The 20808-nt window shown below is 46.4% G+C and overlaps 1 protein-coding gene across 1 annotated transcript in view; it reads left to right on the forward strand.

Moving 5' to 3' along the window:
* The first annotated feature begins 2269 nt into the window (after window positions 1-2269).
* Window positions 2270-20808, forward strand: part of LOC141161300 (uncharacterized) — a 40216-nt gene continuing 21677 nt past the window's right edge. The window contains exons 1-3 of the mRNA XM_073646113.1: window positions 2270-2522; window positions 8789-8819; window positions 20285-20538. The gene's annotated coding sequence lies outside the window, so the exon portion shown is untranslated. The remainder of the gene's footprint in view (window positions 2523-8788; window positions 8820-20284; window positions 20539-20808) is intronic.

Raw genomic sequence — 20808 nt, forward strand, 5'->3', positions numbered from 1 at the left:
AAAGAAAAAATTGACCATATCCGACAGGAAATTTTCTCCCAATCCCCAAACGTTATGCATGTTCTCCCTCGCCACATTGTATCTTGCTCACTTTCTGACTTCGAACCAGTCACGGAAGATGAAGTGATCAGGCTCCTTGCATCTTCTCGCCCTACTACCTGCACCAGTGACCCTATTCCCTCACATCTCCTTCAGTCCCTTTCTCCAGCTGTCACCACTCACCTAACTAAAATTTTCAACCTCTTCCTCTCATCTGGTATCTTTCCCTCTTCTTTTAAACACGCCAGCATACATCCATTATTTATAAAACCATCCCTCGACCAGAACTGCACGGCCAACTACAGACCTGTTTCCAATCTTCCATTTATCTCTAAACTCCTGGAACGCCTGGTCCATTCCAGTCTAATCCGCTATCTCTCAGACAGCTCTCTTCTTGACCCTCTACAATCTAGTTTACGCTCTTTACATTCTACTGAAACTGCCCTCACTAAAGTCTCTAATGATCTTCTAACAGCTAAATCTAATGGTCACTACTCCCTGCTGATACTCCTGGATCTCTCTGCAGCATTCGACACTGTGGATCACCAGCTCCTCCTCACTATGCTCCGCACTACTGGCCTCAAGGACACTGTTCTCTCCTGGTTCTCCTCCTATCTCTCTGACTGCTCCTTCTCTGTGTCTTTTGCCGGCTCCTCCTCCTCTCTCCTTCCCCTTACTGTCGGGGTTCCTCAAGGATCAGTCATAGGCCCCCTTCTTTTCTCCTTATACACCGCTTCTATTGGACAAACAATCAGCAGATTTGGTTTTCAGTACCATCTCTATGCTGATGACACCCAATTATACACCTCTGCTCCCAACATCACCCTTTCATTACTACAAAAGACCAGTGATTGTCTTTCTGCTGTATCTAACATTATGTCCTCCCTCTGCCTAAAACTGAATCTGTCAAAAACTGAACTACTCATATTTCCTCCCTCCACTAACCTACCTGTGCCCGATATTGCCATTTCCATTTGTAGCTCAACCATTACTCCCCAGCAACAAGCCCGCTGTCTTGGGGTCATTTTTTATTCAGATCTTTCCTTCACTCCTCACATCAAATCAATCGTTCGTTCATGTCATCTACACCTCAAAAACATCTCAAGAATCAGGACATTTCTCACCTTTGACTCAGCAAAAACTCTTACTGTAGCTCTTATTCATTCTCGTCTCGACTATTGCAACTTTCTACTAATCGGTCTCCCTCTTACTAAACTCTCCCCTCTCCAAACCGTCCTTAGCGCAGCAGCAAGGTTCATATTCCTCACCAACCGCTACACCGATGCCTCTTCCCTGTGCCAGTCATTGCATTGGTTACCCATCCAATATAGAGTTCAATTTAAACTTATCACGCTCCATGCTTGAGTACCTCCCTACATCTCCTCCCTCGTCTCAGTCTACCACCCTACATGTGCCCTCCGTTCTGCCAATGACTTAAAACTAAAATCCTCCATAATCCGAACTTCCCACTCCCGTCTCCAAGATTTCTCGCGTGCTGCGCCAATTCTTTGGAATGCACTACCCAGGACAGTTCGATTAATTCCCAATACCCACAGTTTCAAGCGGACCCTAAAAACCCATTTCTTTAGACTGGTGTATCGCCTAAACACACTATCTGACCGTCCCAGTTTTCCCCCATATTAAAATCTTCTGTTTCAGGTTCATACCATCCATGTACTTAATAGCCTCGGTCAGGACTGTACACATACTGGCTGGTGACCAGTCCATGTATTAGTATTTATCCTATTTAGTATATCAAGGCTGCATTATACAATATATGTACTTTTTACCTTTTGTGTCTCCCCCATTTTCTCATAGACTGTAAGCTTGCGAGCAGGGCCCTCACTCCTTTTGATTTGAGAAATGCTTATTCTGTATTGTTTGTTTAAGTCCCCCCTAAAATTGTAAAGTGCTGCGGAATATGTTGGCGCTATAAAAATTATTATTATTATTATGCTTTAGTACATGTATGAAAACCCTCCAGCACACTAAGTGGTGTGAGGGTTTAATCAGCCAAGACAGTTTTCCTACCAGGGCTGGGTGAAATTGTTACCTCTATGCTGTCTGTAGCTACAATAAGATGCACATTTGTTGCTCAAACCTATGTATATATTTGAAACAAAACGCTTGTGCCATGTCCTATCAGAGATAAACCACTATAAATGTTAATATGATGAAAATCTACATACACAACACAGTCCAATTGCACACAATTGCAGTCCTTGACTGTTATGTCGTCATATGTTGATTGCTGACTCTTTGCCAGTAGGAGTGTTAGGGCGCGGCTTGGCAGGGAGTGCATTGTTGCTGAAACAACAGTAGTTAACTTGTTGTATTTGTAAACTTAAGACCCGTGTGTTTCCCCACCAACTATTTCATTTTTGTTTGCCGTCGCTCGTCATATCCTTTCAGCTCTTCTACTTCTCTGTACAATCAGCTTGGACAGTCCAGAACAGACACTGATCTCTCTGCACCAGCGGAAGGTATGTGCAATGTCCTGGAAGCCTTTCTATAATTTTAAATTCAATATTTTTATCATCAATAGAGTTGTTTTAGGATAACAGACAATTATTTATTTTAAAAAATGGGATAACCATAATTTGAAACAGATTCTGTATTTATTTCCATATCGTCACAACCTATATTAGTGCATCCAAATATTATTACTTTAAGGGTATATGAACGACAATTTGTATGCGTTTCATATGTGCTATTAAGAGTAAATAAAAGAAAATCTAATAATGTAAAACCCTAAAATAATTACGTTTTGGTAACAATCTAGTGTCTAATTATCAAATAATGTGAAATTCCACATGCTCTACATTTTTGTCGCATAGATATAATGTATATAATCTCCACATAGATATAATGCCACATAGATATAATGTATATAATCTCTGATACATGCAGCACATCTATACAGCAATAATACTAATAGGGAAATACACTTCCCATCCAGACACACTGTCCTATCACTGTCTATATATCCTGTTAAATCAAATAATATATACTGAGTTTATTCATTAATATTCACCCATTGAGGTGGCAGTGTGCCCAGGGGTCAATTGATCATTGCATGGCTTTATCACTATTCCAAAGGTCATTGCTATACGAAGGGGACATAGTAAACTAGTAGTAGTAGAGTAGAGACGCTGCTGGGTGACATCCTCTATACATATTCTAGGTGTAAATGAGTATCAGCATATACACAGACATATTTGGTGAACGGGATGCCCCCCCCCCGCAGTGAGAGTATATATAGGATGGATATATTTTAACAACCTTTAATGAAACACCCTTTACAATTGGTCTGTGAAGTATGTGTCCTGTAAATATTTATGTGTAAGTAGATTATATATACTACATTTGTATAAGTCTCTATATGCACATGTGCTTGGGCGCTGAAAGTGGCCGATAAGTCTAGATTCAGGAGACATTGGAATCTGGATTAGTGATGATCGAGCACTAAAATGCTCAAGTGCTCGTTATTTAAATCGAGCCGGTCAGACGCTTGGACCCACTTGAGTCGAGTAACGAGTATAATGGAAGTCAATGGGAAACTCGAGCATTTTTCTGTCACACCCAAACAGGAGGGCTGAGGGGGCAGTAAAATCGCTGATATGGATGGAAACAGCACTCAAATGTAATGGGAACAGCATAGGGAAGATGCCTGGATGCATCTCTGACTCCCAGGTCGCTGCTGGGAAGTAAATAAATAATTACAAAAATGAAATCAGGTCTCCTTCATTTCTGATAACCAGACAAAGTAAAGCAGACAGTGGGAGCTGATATTATCAGGCTGGGAAGGTCCATGGATGTTAGGCCTTCCCAGCCTAAAAATGCCAACCCGCAGCCACCCTAGAATTGATGCATTCATTAGATGCGTCAATTCTGGTGCTTTGCCCGACTCTTTCCGATTGCCCTGTTGCGGTGGCAATCAGGGTAATATTTTTGGGGGTTGATGTCAGCTGTGTAATGTCAGATGACATCAAGCCCAGGGGTTAGTAATGGAGAGAAAGAAAGAGAGATTCCCCTTAATTGAGCTATATTACCAGGTTTTTGATACACCATTTCAGAGCAGCATAATGTAGGGGTCTCTAATTCCAGCGATTTGTCACTTACTGGGCTCCTTGCAGTCATGTTGATAAAATCACTGCAGATCTACCAGTTCTCTTAATGCTGAGCTCTGTATAACCCCACCCACATCCCTGACTAGCAGCTTTATGTGTACACTGTGCATAGGCAGAAAGCTGCCAATCAGTGGTTTGGGCGACGTTGGATTGCCTGGCTGCAGGCCAAGTAGTCCTCTACACTGAGAATTTCCTTCTGATAAAACAGTGATTTTATAAAAACTACACTAAGGCTATGAACAGTAATCAACAGTTAGAAAGGATCCAGTAGCAATCTGTTGTCAAGGTAAGGAGGCTTATTCGCCGTGCAATGCTCCTCTGGGAAATTTAATATTTTGCATATTTTTTTAATTGGAAAACTGATCGGGTAAATAGCCATCAGTTTTTCTCCCATTGGAAAAGGATATGTTTTTTGCTTATTGAATGTGGAAAAATAAATATTTAACATATACTACTGGACATGTGTATTTTCAAGTAATCATCTACTGTATTTGCAACTGATCCAGTAAGCAAAAAATGGATCCTTTTCAAATGAGAGAAAAATAGATAACTAATTAACAGATCAGTTATCCATAGACTTCAATGTTAAAAAAATGGATCCAGTTGTAATCAGTTTTTTTTTCAACATAAAAGTTATGTCTGCACAATTTTTTTGTCATCGGATTACTGCTGAATCCGTTATAATTGATGATTTCTGGGCATGTGAACATAGCCTAAGTGACACATTGCTGGAATCAGGGTCTCTGTCTCTATATCATGATGAATAGCAAAAACCTGGTGTCAGATTCCCTTTAATAACACACATAGATATCATAATTAGAGATGAGCAAACATGTTCGGAAAACATTTTTTTTTTTTTTCAAATTCAGCACGAACATTGCACATTCAGATTTGTGATCGGACACCCGAGCGTTTTTACTGAAAATTGGCCAATTTCAGCAAAAGTGTGGTAAATTATCGCTTTTCCACTACTGTATTTTTTAGGACTTTGGCTAGGATAGTGGTGCTGTATGATGAACAGGGGGATGTGTTTGATGAGGGGAGGGGGTGGGGAGAGGTCAGAGTAGCTGCGAACTGTTAATCTTTTTTTTTATTTTTTTTTCTTATCTTAATGTGTGGAGATTCTGACAAACCAATCAGGGTGCAGGAACCATCTATGACGTCCAGACACAAGGGCTTCTGTCATTGGCTGCTGAAGTCACATGTCCCTCTCCATATAAAGAGCGGACATGTTGTTTTAGCGCCATTTTGTCAGTGTAACAGCCTCTTCTGCATGGCAGAGTGCGACAAATCAATAGACAACCCTGGCACAACAACCTCACTAAACAACTTCCGCAAGGGTCCAGGCTTGCAGAGCAGCGTTGGAAGAAAACACATTCGCAAGATGACTTCACTGTATTCAAACTAGCAACTCTCACATTCAAATCAGTCCTAACCTATGTTAAACAGGCCTACTTCACAACCCTCATATCTTCCTTATCCTACAACCTCAAACAATTACTCAACACTTTTAACTCCCTCCTCCGCCCTCCACTGCCCCCTCCGACCTCCCTCATCACGACTTTGCCACACACTTCAAAAACAAGATTGACCAAACAAGACAAGCCTTTATTGTCTGACCACCACAACCCCTTTGTTTTCCAGACCACTGCCCTTCTCTCATAACCTGCCTCTCCAACATCACTGAAGGAGAGCTTATTAGCCTCCTCTCCAAATGACACCTCACCACTTGTGCACTCGACCCCATCCCATCCCACCTCCTCCCCAACCTCACCCCCACACTCATCCCATCCCTAACCCATCTATTCAACCTATCACTAATTTCTGGTACCTTCCCCTCGGCTTTCAAACATGCCACAATCACGCTCATCCCTCAAAAAGCCATCCCTCGACCCAACCGCTTTGTCCAGCTATCGTCCCATATCGCTGCTCCCATTTGTCTCCAAACTCCTTAAGCAACATGTTCATGCTGAACTTTCCTCTCACCTCTCATTTAACTCTCTCTTCGACAACCAACAATCTGGCTTCTGTCCCTACCATTCCACCGAAACTGCCCTGACCAAAATTACTAATGACTTACTTACAGACAAAGCTAACAGACAATTCTCCATACTCCTCCTTCTAGATCTGTCCTCTGGCTTTGCCAAAGTTGACTACTGCCTCCTACTACAGATTCTCTCTTCCTTTGGTGTCAAAGACCTTGTCCTATCCTGGATCTCCTCATACCTTTGCAACCACACCTTTAGCATCTCCCACTCCCACACTACCTCTTCATCCTGCCTTCTCTCTCTTGCAGTCCCTCAAGGCTCTGTCCTAGGACCCCTACTCTTCTCCATCTATACCCTTGGCCTGGGACAGCTCATAAAGTCCCATGGCTTCCAGTACCACCTGTAAGCTGATGACACTCAGATCTCCCTCTCTGGCCCAGACGTCACCTCTCTGCTGTCCAGAATCCAAGCGTGTCTATCAGCCATATCCTCCTTCTTCTTCTCTCGCTTCCTCAAACTCAATGTGGACAAATCTGAACTCATCATCTTTCCTCCATTGCAAGTATCTTCCCCATCTGATTTATCACAATAAATGACACCACGCTTTCCCCAGTACTGGAAATCCACTGCCTCAGCATAACCCTTGACTCTGCTCTGTCCTTCAAACCACACATCCAAGCTCCACATTTCAGCATAGAACTCTGTTATGCTGATATTGTGCTTCATGCAAGAGTACACCTTGAAACTCTGTTTTTTTCTGTTCTTATCGCACTACATAAAGCACACCACATCTCAGCTTGTAATTCTTTTGCGCTGAGATTCTGCTGTATACAGGGCTCGTCCATAGTAAAAAATCTAATTTCTTTTGTTACTACCGTGATACATACAGCAGGCCACATCTGAGCTTGTAATTTTTTGGCGCTGAGATTCTGCAGTATCCAGGGCTCGTCCACAGTAAAAAATCTATTTTTTTCTGTTACTACAGTGCTACATAAAGCAGGCCACATTTCAGCTTTTAATTCTTTGATGCTGATATTCTGCTCCATACAGGGGTTCACATTATAAAATCTAAATTTGTTGTATTACCACTGTGCTACAAAAGCCATGTCATACTTGATCTTTTAATTCTTTGGTGCTGATATTCAGCTCCAGCCAGGGGTTGACATTATAAAATTAAAATTTGATGTCTTACTACTGTGCTACAGAAACCATGCCACTTTTCAGCTTTTAATTCTTTGGTGCTGATATTCAGCTCCATACAGTAGTTAACATGATAAAATATAACTTTGCTCTGTTACTGCCATGCTACAGAAACTAGGCCACATCCGAGGTTGTAATTCTTTTGCACTGAGATTCTGCTGTATCCAGGGCTGGTCCACAGTAAAAAATCTATTTTTTTCTGTTACTACCATTCTACATAAAACAGGCCACATTTCAGCTTTAAATTCTTTGATGCTGATATTCTGCTCCATACAGGGGTTCATATTATAAAAGCTAAATTTGTTGTGTTACTACTGTGCTACAGAAACCATGCCACATTTGATCTTTTAATTCTTTGGTGCTGATATTCAACTTCAGCCAGGGGTTGACATTATAAAATGAAAATCTGGTGTCTTACTACTGTGCTACAGAAACCATGACACATTTCAGCTTTTAATTCTTTAATTCTATACCCTGTATGCTGATAGTAGTGGTCTGATAACTCCAAAGTGGTGACAGATTCCCTTTAAAGAGGTTCTCCCACGAACAAAAGTTAATTTTAATCAATTCATCTTGGAATAATAATAATTTCCACAATTGGATGTGATTAAATAAAATGTCCCTGTGCTGAGATAATCTTATAAATGTGCCCCTGCTGCGTACTGTGTAATGGCTGTGTCTAACTGTATAGGAACATGGTCTGATCATACCACACCTCCTGGGCAGGGGAGGAAGCAACAGATTATACAGACATTACAGCAGGGGATCGCAGCTGATTCTTTTTGCGAGATAAAACATTTCACTGCCTGTTTTTAAGCAATGCTTTACCTCAGAAAAAGCCAAACAAGCTCTCTTATACCCTATGTTGTACCATAATGAAAATTACTTTGTCACTGCCATGTGATAGGTAACACATTTTTATGGGTGTATTCTGTAAGTATCTGCAAAGGCTGTGTGTTAATCCTGTTGTGTGTGAAAGGCTGGAATGTTTGCATTTTTTAAATAACATAGAGTAAGCGGGATGTATAGAAAACAATGGGAGCGGACTAGGAACTGACTAAGGGGACTAAAGTGTAAATTTAATAATAGGAATAAAATGTAAAATAGTATCTGCTACACTCTATAGAAAGAATAGAAAAAATCTGATTAATACTTTATATTCTAATATATTGAACTGATATAATTTAAAGGGAACCTGTCAATCAACAAAAGCAGAGTGGGCGATGCCAGGCTAGTCTCGTCTATCCCTATAGTTCTGGCTGCTCAAAACTATGTTTTCTCTTAAACGCCAGAGTGTTTCAGAGAACAACATACCTAGTGTACCCGTGTTTTGAGCAGCATGAAACTTTTGACAAATTCCTTTTAATGATACACAACTGATATGATTAGTAATAAGAAAATTGTATAGCACATTTTTTTTTTTTTTTCCAGATTCCAACTGTAATGGGAAATTCAAACCCAGGTTAGTATCAAAAATATTTTTCCATTGTGATTTATGTACTACTACTGCTACTAATAATAATAATCTTTATTTATATAGCGCCAACATATTCCGCAGCGCTTTACAATTCAGAGGTTCACATACCACAGTCATAAGTAACATCGTTAAAGATAATACAATAATTAAAGCAAAAATAACGACGGTCCTGCTCGTAAGAGCTTACAGTCTACAATGAGGTGGGAGTGACACAAAGTACAGGGGCTTATTTATAATGATGGTCCAGCCATCATGAGGAAATGAGGGATAGATAAAGGCTGCATGAGCTCGTCACCAGCCAGTATTTGTAGTGCTTTTGGGTGTGGTGGAGTTTGGTGGAGACTTATGTTTGGAGAAATAATGAATGGGCTATAAAAATATAAAAAGATTTCAATTAGGGAACGTGATAGGCCACCCTAAACAGGTGTGCTTTTAGGGAGCGCCTAAAACTGTGTAAGTTGTTGTTCGTCCTAATTTCTTGGGGTAGAGCATTCCAAGGAATAGGTGCAGCTTGGGAGAAGTCTTGGAGTGGGAGGTACGGATTAGTGTGGATATTAGTTGAAAGTCGCTTGCGGAGCATAGAGAACGGGTAGGCCGATAAACAGAAATGAGGGAGGAGTTGTAGGGGGTTGCCACACTGTGGAGAGCTTTGTGGGTGAGAACAAGCAATTTAAATGAGATCCTATAATGTATGGTCAGCCAGTGCAATGACTGGCACAGAGCGGAAGCATCTGAGTAACGGTTAGCCAGATAGATGACCCTGGCTTCAGCATTAAGGATCGACTGGAGAGGGGAAAGTCAAGTGAGGGGGAGGCCAATTAATAGAAAGTTACAGTAGTCAAGGCGGGAATGGTTCAGGGCAACAGTGAGGGTTTTTGTTGTTTCCAAGGTGAGAAAGGGGCGGATTATATAAATGTTCTTCAGGTGCAAGTGACAAACGTGGGCAAGAGATTGTATATGGAAGGTGAAAGATTGGTGTCAAACACAACGCCCGGAAAGCGCGCCTGCTGGCTCAGCTTTATTATGGTGCCACACACAGAGAGGGAGATATCAGATTTAGGGAGGTTAGAAGACAGCAGGAGCAGAAGAATTTCAGTTTTGGAAAGGTTGAGTTTTCATATAGAGAGTGGACATGATGTTGGAAACTGTGGCCAAACAGTCACTGGTGTTCTGTAGTACAGTAGGGGTAAGATCAGGGGATGAGGTGTATAGTTGTGTGTCATCAGCATAAAGATTGTACAGAAAGCCAAATTTGCTGATGGTCTATCCAATTGGGGCCATGTAGAGAGAGAAGAGAAGAGGGCCAAGGACTGAACCCTGAGGAACCCCAATAGTGAGACGAAGGGGGGAAGTAGTGGAGCCAACGAATGATACACTGAAAGAGCTGTCAGATAGGTAGGAGGATAACCAGGAGAGAGCAGTGTTCTTTATGCCGATTGAGTGGAGCATAGCGAGTAAGAGGTGGTGGTCAACGGTGTCGAAAGCTGCAGAGAGGTCAAGAAGAATGAGCAGAGAGTAGTCACCATTATGTTTTGCTGTCAGAAGGTCACTGGTTACTTTGATGAGTGCAGTTTCTGTAGAATGTAGGGGGCAGAAGCTGGACTGTGATGGGTCTAGAAGAGAGTGAATGGAGAGGTAACTGGTAAGGTGGAAGTAGACCAGGCGTTCCAAGAGTTTAGAGATGAAGGGGAGATTCGCAGGTGGGGCTGTTTATGGGGATATTAAAGTCTGCCAGGATAAGGGTTGGTATATCTGAGGACATGAAGTGCGGCAGCCAGGCAGAAAAATGGCCAAGGAACTGGGTGGGTTAGCCTGGGGGACGGTATACGACCGCTACTCTGAGGGAGAGGGTTTGGAAGAGCCTGATGGTGTGGACCTCAAAAGAAGGGAATGAGAGTGATGAAACTGGGGGGGGTGACCTGGAAGGTGCATTAGGGGGACAGGAGTAAGCCGACTCCACCACCAAGTCTGTTCGCTGGTCTCGGGGAATGGGAAAAATGCAAGCCGCCATGAGAAATAGCGGCAGGGGAAACAGTGTCAGAATCCTGAATCCAGGTTTCAGTGATGACCAGCAGATTGAGAGAGTTGGTCAGAAAGTAGTTGTGCAGGAAAGGAAGCTTGTTGCATACAGACCGTGGATTCCACAGTACACAATTGAAAGAGAGAGATGAAGGAGGACAACTGATGTTAATAAGGTTAGCAGGGTTTCGATGTGAGGTGGGGGAGAGGTTGAGGTTGGCGGAGGGTGGGCCGGGGTTAGATATCCCCTGAAATGAGTAGTAGCAGTAAAAAGAGAAAGCGCAAATAGTTTTTGGATATGTGACATGGTTTATTGCGCAATATCTTTGGATAAGATGGAGTGAGATTTTTCAGGAAATTAAAACGAGCATGGGAGCTGTACATGGGAGAGGGAAGGAGGGAGGAACAGATGTGGATGAGTGGTGATGGAGGGAGGATGGGGCAGTGAATGTGGCTGAAAAAAGCACACAGGAATATGGACGCAGGAATAAAGTACATTGTTAGAAGAGAGTACAAAGTGTGGGTTACCTGACTCCTGCCCTAAATGACTGCCATTGAAATGACTGTCAGAGACACTTGTCGAATAGGACACTTTGCTGAAGAGGACATGGGCATGCACCCCACACCACATGCACCCCTTATGATGCATCTAGATATATAGGGAGGACTATAGCATCAGGTGAGAGGGATTGTGGGAGCTGCTTGTGGATAAATTAACAGGGGGTCACCACACCAGGGAGTGGATAGCTGATCAAAGACACATGCCTAACACACTATGCCTGACACCGTATAACACCTTTCACCATCAGATAGAGTTTACAATGATGGAAGGACAGACATACTGTATATCAGTAAATATTGAATAAAATGCAACAGATAACATAGCAGAAATACAGCAAGCAGAGATGTTATACCTGTGTGAAGATAGAAGAGATGGATGAATGAATGTCAGTTGCCATTGAAATGTTCTTGCACATGAATGCTAGATATACATTGTAAGAACAGACCTTATATATTTGCTAACACTTTCTTTTTTAAATCTCTACTTTATACAGTATTTTAAAATATCTATACAGTATGGGTATATGCTTGTGTGGAACTGCCAGGCTATCAGGCACAACTGCTTTTATGGCACTTACCCAGTAACCGACCTACTTTGCTTCATAGGTGAGGTGCCCAGATGACTGGGAAACCAAAGAAAAGGACATTGGAACATATTTATGAATCTTCTCCAGGGCTCTAGTGCTAACCTCCCTTCAATCAGTAGGATCACTGAATCTGCTCCCTGTTCATAGCCGCCAAACAACTAAGCAAGTAGTTGTTTGCATCACTTCCAACTCATCCTAGTGGATTCTAAAGTTGCAGCTAGTTGGATCATTGCACATCTTACCCTCCCTTCTCTTGTGCTGTCTGTGAAAATTCCCAACCTCTCCTGAATAGACATTGAGTTTCATGGAAAGTCCAGCAAAGGGCAGGAATGGAAGCTATAAGAACATTATATTCTTACTGCGAGCTTCTACTGACGCCCTAGGACCTGGCCCCTCAGTGCCTAGAGACAATGCAGGCTTGATCCTCTGTGATATTTAGACAATGCAGATGTAGATAAAACTGTCTGAAAATATATCAAATTTATCACAATGGTTCATGCCAGATGATAAATTAGGCACACCTTTAGACATTTTTGTTTACCTTTTCACCACCTCTTGAATGAGGTGTTCCAGGGAATATACAGTTGAAACCAGAAGTTTTCATAAACTATATAAAAAGACACATATGCATGTTCTTTTCAATATCTGACATGAAATCAGAATAAACCTTTCCCATTTTAGGTCAATTAGGATTACCATAATTTTTAATATTTGCCAAATACCAGAATGAAAGAGAGAGAATGTTTTAAGGTATTTTTATTACTAACTGCAAAGTCAAAAGTTTACATAAATTTCATTAGTATTTGGTACCATTGCCCTTAAACTGAATGACTTGGGTCAAACATTTGGGATATCCTTCCACAAGCTTCTCACAATAGTTGGTCGGAATTTGGGCCCATTCCTCCTCACAAAAAAATGGTCTAACTGATCCAAGTTTGTAGGTCGCCTTGCTCGCACCTGCCTTTTCAGCTTTGCCCATAAATTCTCAATAGGATTGAGATCAGGGCTTTGTGATGGCCACTCCAAAGACATACTGATAGGGAATCTAGATTATGAGCCTCAATGGGGACGTTGATGATAATGACTGAAAAGTGCTGTGGAATATGATGGCTCTATATAAGTAAAAGCATAATTAATAAACAAGAAAGCAGTTAGAGAAATTTAAAGAAACAAACATATTCGCTAGAACAACTGTTTAATTCACGTGACATCATTCTGCGCATTATTTTGTTGCTGTCATAATATTGTGTGCATGCACTTTGTACTATGATATCACTATATACATTAGCCCACTACTGTGACATCAGTGCTTGCATGGTTATTGGGCTTCAATACTTGTGAATAGAGTATCATGACTAGTGTTGAGCAAATTTGTTTGGCATTTCAAATTCGTGTTCGTGTTCGGGTTTCCGACTTGTTTGTGTAGCGCCGGCGTCCCTGCCCTCTGCTAGGCAGGGACGCTGTTCCCCTCACCTCTCTGCTCCGTGCCCAGCGTCCTCCTCCCGCTCTGCTGGCAGCGCGCGCTCCTTCCCGGCCACTGTGCTTAGGGTGCGCGCGCTCTCCCTCCCTCTTAAAGGGGCCGCGCGCGCCGTCCTAAGGAGTCCCCGGCCAATGGCCGGAGGACTTCACCATATATTAGGCACCTCCTCCAAAATGGAGGTGCCCGAGCAATGTTGTTGCACTGTTCACTACTCTGCTTCAGCCCTCAGGTCCCGTTGCCAGTTACCTGCCAGATACCTGCCAGATTCCTGCCAGCTTGCTGTCTTATTCCTGCCTGATATTCTGCTACCTGCCTGCTAGCCTGAGGTCCGACGGTCTGCCTTACTACTCCTGTCAGTCTGTCTAAGAACCAGCTTGCCCGCTCACCTGGGAGCGCACATCAACTACCTGCCTGCTTGCCTGAGGTCCGACGGTCTGCCTTCCAACTCTTGTCAGTCTGTCTATGGACCAGCTTGCCCGCTCACCTGGGAGCGCACATCTGCTACCTGCCTGCTAGCCTACCTGGAGGCTCTGCCGTCACGTGCTGTGACCACCTGCCTGTCCAGTGACTCCTGCCCGCTCACCTGGGAGCGCTCATCTGCTGCCTGTCCGCTAGCCTACCTGGAGGCTCTGCCGTCACGTGCTGTGACCACCCGCCTGTCCAGAGACTTCTGCCCGCTCACCTGGGAGCGCTCATCTGCCGCCTGTCTGTTGGTCTTCCTGGAGGCTCCGCCGTCACATGCTGTGACCACCCGTTTATCCAGAGACTCTCGCCTGCTCACCTGGGAGCTCACGTCTACCATCAGCCGCCACAGGTCGTACCAACCCTTTACCCAGAGACTGCCCCGGTCACTTGCCGTGACCATCTGCCCGTTCACCCAGAGACTGCCCCGGTCACTTGCCGTGACCATCTGCCCGTTCATCCAGAGACTGCCCCGGTCACTTGCCGTGACCTCCTGCCCATTCTTCTAGAGACTGTCCCGGTCACCTGCTGTGACTGCCTGCCTGGTCGCCACCCGCTCCCTTACAAGGACCGCCCCCTTGTATAGTAGCTCAGAGGTTCCGCCTCCCAGACCCGTTACAGTTTGCTCGGGCCATGGAACCCGGTGGCACCCAAGCTCCCTCGCTCTCGGACCTGTGTCATGAACTGTCCCGTCAGAGGTCCCAACAGGAGTCCATCCTGGGTCACCTGCGGAATGTCAATTCTCGCCTGGACACTCTGACTGCTCCGCCAGCAACCTCCGCCAGTGCCATGACTCGCAATCCGGCAGCTCCGCTGTCCACTAATACCATGGTATCCTACCCCGGACCCCGGCTTTCTGCACCTCCTCGCTTCGGAGGCGACTCCGCCCAGGCTCGGGGCTTCATAAATCAGTGCACCCTGCACTTTGAACTCCTGTCCCACCAGTTTAACTCCGACCGGGCCAAAATTGCCTTCATCATGTCCCATCTCACCGGGGAGGCCCTGGCCTGGCTAAATCCTCTATGGGAGAGAGGAGACCCCCTGGTGTCCGACTTGCCTGCCTTTCTCATGGCTTTCCGGAAAGTCTTCGACGAACCCGGACGGAAGACCTCATCCGCATCATCACTGCTACGCCTCCGTCAGGGAAGTCTCACCGTGGGCCAATATGCCATACGGTTCCGTACCCTTGCCTCGGAGCTGGCCTGGGATAACGACGCTCTGGTATCCGTCTTCTGGGAGGGTCTGTCCGGCCGTATTAAAGATGAACTTGCCGGTCGGGACATTCCTACCACTCTCGATGACCTAATAACTCTTGCCACCCGGATTGACCTACGGTTCCAGGAGCGTGCCAAAGAGGTCACCCGTGAGAGGAGGTTTCCACGTCTAGCTCCTACTTTTCAGAAATCCGTCTCTCCCCAGGTACACTCTCCTGAGCCTATGCAGGTCGACCAGACCAAGATGGTCAAAACCCGTCAGGACTTACGCCGTGCCGAGGGGAGCTGCTTCTACTGTGGCAGTAAGGAGCACCGGATCCGTGCCTGCCCGGAGAGGTCGGGAAACGCCTGTGTCTAGGTTCGCTCAGAGAGGTCGACCTAGACAAGAATAAATCCTCTCCATCTCTGCTGCTGTCAGTCTCAATCGTCTGCGGGGAGAACCGTTATTTCGAACTAGCCCAACTTGACTCTGGAGCAGCCGGGAATCTTATTTCACAGTCCCTGGTAGAGAAATACCGCATCCCCACCAAACCTCTGGCTGTACCCTTGTCTGTTGCTGCCGTGGATGGGGGTCTCTTACCACGCCCCATCCAACTCATCACCGAATCCATTACTCTGCAGGTGGGAATGCTGCATTCTGAGAGTATCTCCTTTCATGTTCTGCCTGGACTCTCTCACGCCCTCTTGCTAGGTCTACCTTGGCTCCAGAGACATGCACCCGTGCTTGACTGGCAGACCGGAGAAGTCCTTCGCTGGGGACAGGACTGCCATAAGACCTGTCTGGTTCCCGTCCATCCCGTCCGTCCTTCTCCTACCCCAGCTAATCTACCTGGACTTCCGATTCCTTATTGGTCTTATGCTGATGTCTTTAATAAAAAGGAGGCAGAGACACTACCCCCTCATAGACCATACGACTGCCCTATCGACCTGTTACCTGGTACTACTCCTCCCCGTGGGCGTATTTATCCATTATCCGCTGCTGAGACCCGGTCGATGTCCGAATATATTGAGGAGAATCTGGCCAGGGGATTCATCCGGAAATCTACCTCCCCGGCGGGAGCAGGCTTCTTTTTCGTCAAAAAGAAGGACGGCTCTCTCCGTCCCTGTATAGACTATAGAGGCCTTAACCAGATCACGGTGAAGAATAAGTACCCCCTTCCGCTCATTCCGGAGTTATTTGATCGTCTGAGGGGGGCTAGAATCTTCACCAAACTGGACCTCCGTGGGGCGTACAACCTGGTTCGTATCCGTCAGGGGGATGAATGGAAGACGGCATTCAACACCCGGGACGGCCACTATGAATATCTGGTAATGCCCTTTGGTCTCTGTAACGCTCCTGCCGTCTTTCAAGAGTTGGTCAATGACATCTTCCGGGACCTTCTCTACTCCTGCGTAGTGGTGTACCTGGACGACATCTTGGTCTTCTCTCCGGATCTCCAGACTCACCGGAGGGACGTTCGTCAGGTCCTGCTCAGGCTCAGGCAGAATCACCTCTTCGCTAAATACGAGAAGTGCCTCTTTGAGCAGACCTCGCTTCCGTTTTTGGGCTACATTATTTCTCAGACCAGCCTACGAATGGATCCAGAGAAACTGTCTGCCATCGAGAAATGGCCTCGACCGGAGGGGTTGAAGGCCATTCAGCGGTTCCTGGGCTTCGCCAACTACTACCGCCTCTTCATACCGCACTTCTCTTCCCGGACTGCCCCAATTTCCACGCTCACCCGTAAGGGTACTAATCCCAAAGAGTGGCCGCCCGAAGCAGAGGAGGCCTTTCTTTCCTTAAAACAGGCCTTCTCTTCCGCCCCGATGCTGCATCGCCCGGACGGCAACAAGCAGTTCTTCCTGGAAGTTGACGCCTCCTCCTCTGGAGCCGGAGCGGTACTTACTCAAAAATCATCTTCCGGGAGGATGGTAACTTGCGGCTTCTTCTCTAAACTCTTCTCCTCCTCAGAGCGCAATTATTCCATAGGAGACCGAGAGTTATTGGCCATCAAACTGGCATTGGAGGAGTGGCGTTACCTGCTCGAGGGGGCTCTTCACCCGGGAATAATTTACACTGACCACAAGAACTTGGCTTACCTCCAGCATGCCCAGAGACTTAACCCGCGCCAAGCCCGGTGGTCCTTGTTTTTTGCTCGCTTTGATTTTGTTCTTCATTTTCGCCCGGCTGACAAAAACGTCAAGGCGGACGCCTTGTCTCGATCCTTTCTGGTGTCTGATCTCGAGGAAGATCCGAAACACATCATCGATCCCGCCAGAGTAATGCAGGTGGCTCCCGTGAGTCTAAATCGTCTCCCTCCCGGAAAGACGTTCGTATCAGTACCTGATCGGGAGAAGATCCTTCACTGGGGTCACTCGTCTAAACTGGCTGGCCACGCCGGTCAGAAAAAGACCCTCCAGCTTATTACCCGGCACTACTGGTGGCCTACCCTGCACAAGGACGTAATAGACTTTGTTTCTGCCTGTGTGTCCTGCGCCCGCAACAAGGTTCCGAGACATCTGCCAGCCGGTCGCCTCCTTCCGCTTTCTGTACCTGCTGCCCCCTGGCAGCATATAGCAATGGACTTTATAACTGACCTCCCAGTCTCTGCCGGTTGTACGGTCATTTGGGTGGTCGCTGACCGCTTCTCCAAGATGGCTCATTTCGTTCCCCTGCCAGGCCTCCCGTCTGCACCCGAGCTAGCTAAAGACTTTATTCGTCACATCTTTCGTCTTCATGGCCTGCCCCTCCACATCGTGTCGGATCGTGGGGTACAGTTCACCTCACGCTTCTGGAGAGCCACTTGTAAACTGCTAGACGTCACCCTGGACTTCTCTTCCGCTTACCACCCACAGTCCAATGGTCAAGTGGAGCGGATCAATCAGAACCTGACCAGTTACCTCCGGCACTTCGTTAATGCCCATCATTCAGACTGGGTGGATCTCCTACCATGGGCCGAGTTCTCTTATAACAATCACGAGAGCGAATCCTCCTCCAAATCCCCGTTTTTTGTAGTCTTCGGTCAGCATCCTCAGATTCCTTTTCCTGTCTCCACCTCTGTGGACAACCCGGCTGCGGAATCTCTCGTTAGCAAATTTTCCTCCATTTGGGAGAGTACCCGATCCGCACTCCTTCAGTCGTCCGAACGGATGAAAAGACACGCTGACAAAAAACGCCTGGATCCTCCACAATTTCGTCCTGGAGATAAAGTCTGGCTCTCATCTAAATATGTCCGACTCAAGATACCTTCTTACAAGTTAGGGCCTCGGTTCATCGGTCCTCTGGAGGTCATCAGTCAGATCAACCCGGTGGCCTATAAATTGAAACTCCCGGCCAACTTACGGATCCCTAACTCCTTCCATGTATCTCTCCTCAAACCTGTGGTACTTAACTCTTTTTCCAAGTCTACAGGTACGCCTCCTGCTCCGGTTTCTGCTGAGGACGAGTTTGAGGTAGAGAACATTCTTGCCACCAAAAGGGTAAGAGGAAAGACCTTTTTTCTAGTAGATTGGAAGGGGTTTGGTCCTGAGGAGAGAACGTGGGAGCCCCGGGAGAACATCCATGCCCCGCTCATCCTTGCTAAATTTCTGTCTGGCCTAAAAAAGGGGGGGCCTAAAGGGGGGGGTACTGTAGCGCCGGCGTCCCTGCCCTCTGCTAGGCAGGGACGCTGTTCCCCTCACCTCTCTGCTCCGTGCCCGGCGTCCTTCTCCCGCTCTGCTGGCAGCGCGCGCTCCTTCCCGGCCACTGAGCTTAGGGCGCGCCAGCGCGCTCTCCCTCCCTCTTAAAGGGGCCGCGCGCACCGTCCTAAGGAGTCCCCGGCCAATGGCCGGAGGACTTCACCATATATTAGGCACCTCCTCCAAAATGGAGGTGCCCGAGCAATGTTGTTGCACTGTTCACTACTCTGCTTCAGCCCTCAGGTCCCGTTGCCAGTTACCTGCCAGATACCTGCCAGATTCCTGCCAGCTTGCTGTCTTATTCCTGCCTGATATTCTGCTACCTGCCTGCTAGCCTGAGGTCCGACGGTCTGCCTTAATACTCCTGTCAGTCTGTCTAAGGACCAGCTTGCCCGCTCACCTGGGAGCGCACTTCAACTACCTGCCTGCTTGCCTGAGGTCCGACGGTCTGCCTTCCAACTCTTGTCAGTCTGTCTATGGACCAGCTTGCCCGCTCACCTGGGAGCGCACATCTGCTACCTGCCTGCTAGCCTACCTGGAGGCTCTGCCGTCGCGTTCTGTGACCACCTGCCTGTCCAGTGACTCCTGCCCGCTCACCTGGGAGCACTCATCTGCTGCCTGTCTGCTAGCCTACCTGGAGGCTCTGCCGTCACGTGCTGTGACCACCCGCCTGTCCAGAGACTTCTGCCCGCTCACCTGGGAGCGCTCATCTGCCGCCTGTCTGTTGGTCTTCCTGGAGGCTCCGCCGTCACATGCTGTGACCACCCGTTTATCCAGAGACTCTCGCCTGCTCACCTGGGAGCTCACGTCTACCATCAGCCGCCACAGGTCGTACCAACCCTTTACCCAGAGACTGCCCCGGTCACTTGCCGTGACCATCTGCCCGTTCACCCAGAGACTGCCCCGGTCACTTGCCGTGACCATCTGCCCGTTCACCCAGAGACTGCCCCGGTCACTTGCCGTGACCATCTGCCCGTTCATCCAGAGACTGCCCCGGTCACTTGCCGTGACCTCCTGCCCGTTCTTCTAGAGACTGTCCCGGTCACCTGCTGTGACTGCCTGCCTGGTCGCCACCCGCTCCCTTACAAGGACCGCCCCCTTGTATAGTAGCTCAGAGGTTCCGCCTCCCAGACCCGTTACAGTTTCACAAAATCGGCCATGAACATCCCTGATTTGCCACACTGTCACACAGATGTCATCTGCGAACAAGTCAGAAACCCCGAACATGAACACGAATTTGAAATGCCAAACAAATTCACTCAACACTAATCATGACATCACTTTGTTCAATATTTTTAAACTGTGACATCACTGTGTACATTGCCCTTGTACTGTGTGATCCCTATGTGCATTATTCCATTACTGTGAAACTGAGTGGAATATCAGTAAATTTATGACCTGGCAATACCTGAACATGTTCGCAAATGATTTTGTAATTTAAAAAATGTTATATTAAATTATGTGTTTCAGGTCCACATTGCCACCCCCCACATGGGCACCCGCACCATCACCACCACCATCATCCCCACCTTGGATATCCCCCAGGTCATAACATAGGTCCACATATACACCATGGTCATCCTGGACACTTTGGACCACATATACATCATGGCCATCATGGACACCATGGCCATCTTGGACATCATGGCCATCATGGGTTTCACGGCCATCATGGCCATCATGGTCATGGAAAACACTAAACTTGTCTATTTAGCCATGACAAGGTGAGTCTTGATTAATGAATTTGTATTATAGCACTTTTTTGATTAAACATTACTTTTAATATAAAGATTCTCAACTTAATGCTGTTAATTGCAAACTACTATGCAAAAAGATAATGGCTGTATTTGGTAGGTTAAGTGCACAGTAATGTGAGACTGCTTTACATACAGAAGAACACATCCTACACACCGTATCTGCCCTCAGGACAGCAATATACGCAGGTAGTTATGTTGACTTACAGCTGTGTTACGTCAGACGGCAATTCTGTTCCA

The sequence above is a fragment of the Phyllobates terribilis genome, unplaced genomic scaffold (assembly GCF_046119375.1).
Source record: "Phyllobates terribilis strain yellow unplaced genomic scaffold, ASM4611937v1 Scaffold_9__5_contigs__length_417890890, whole genome shotgun sequence".
NCBI classification, from domain to species: Eukaryota; Metazoa; Chordata; class Amphibia; order Anura; family Dendrobatidae; genus Phyllobates; species Phyllobates terribilis.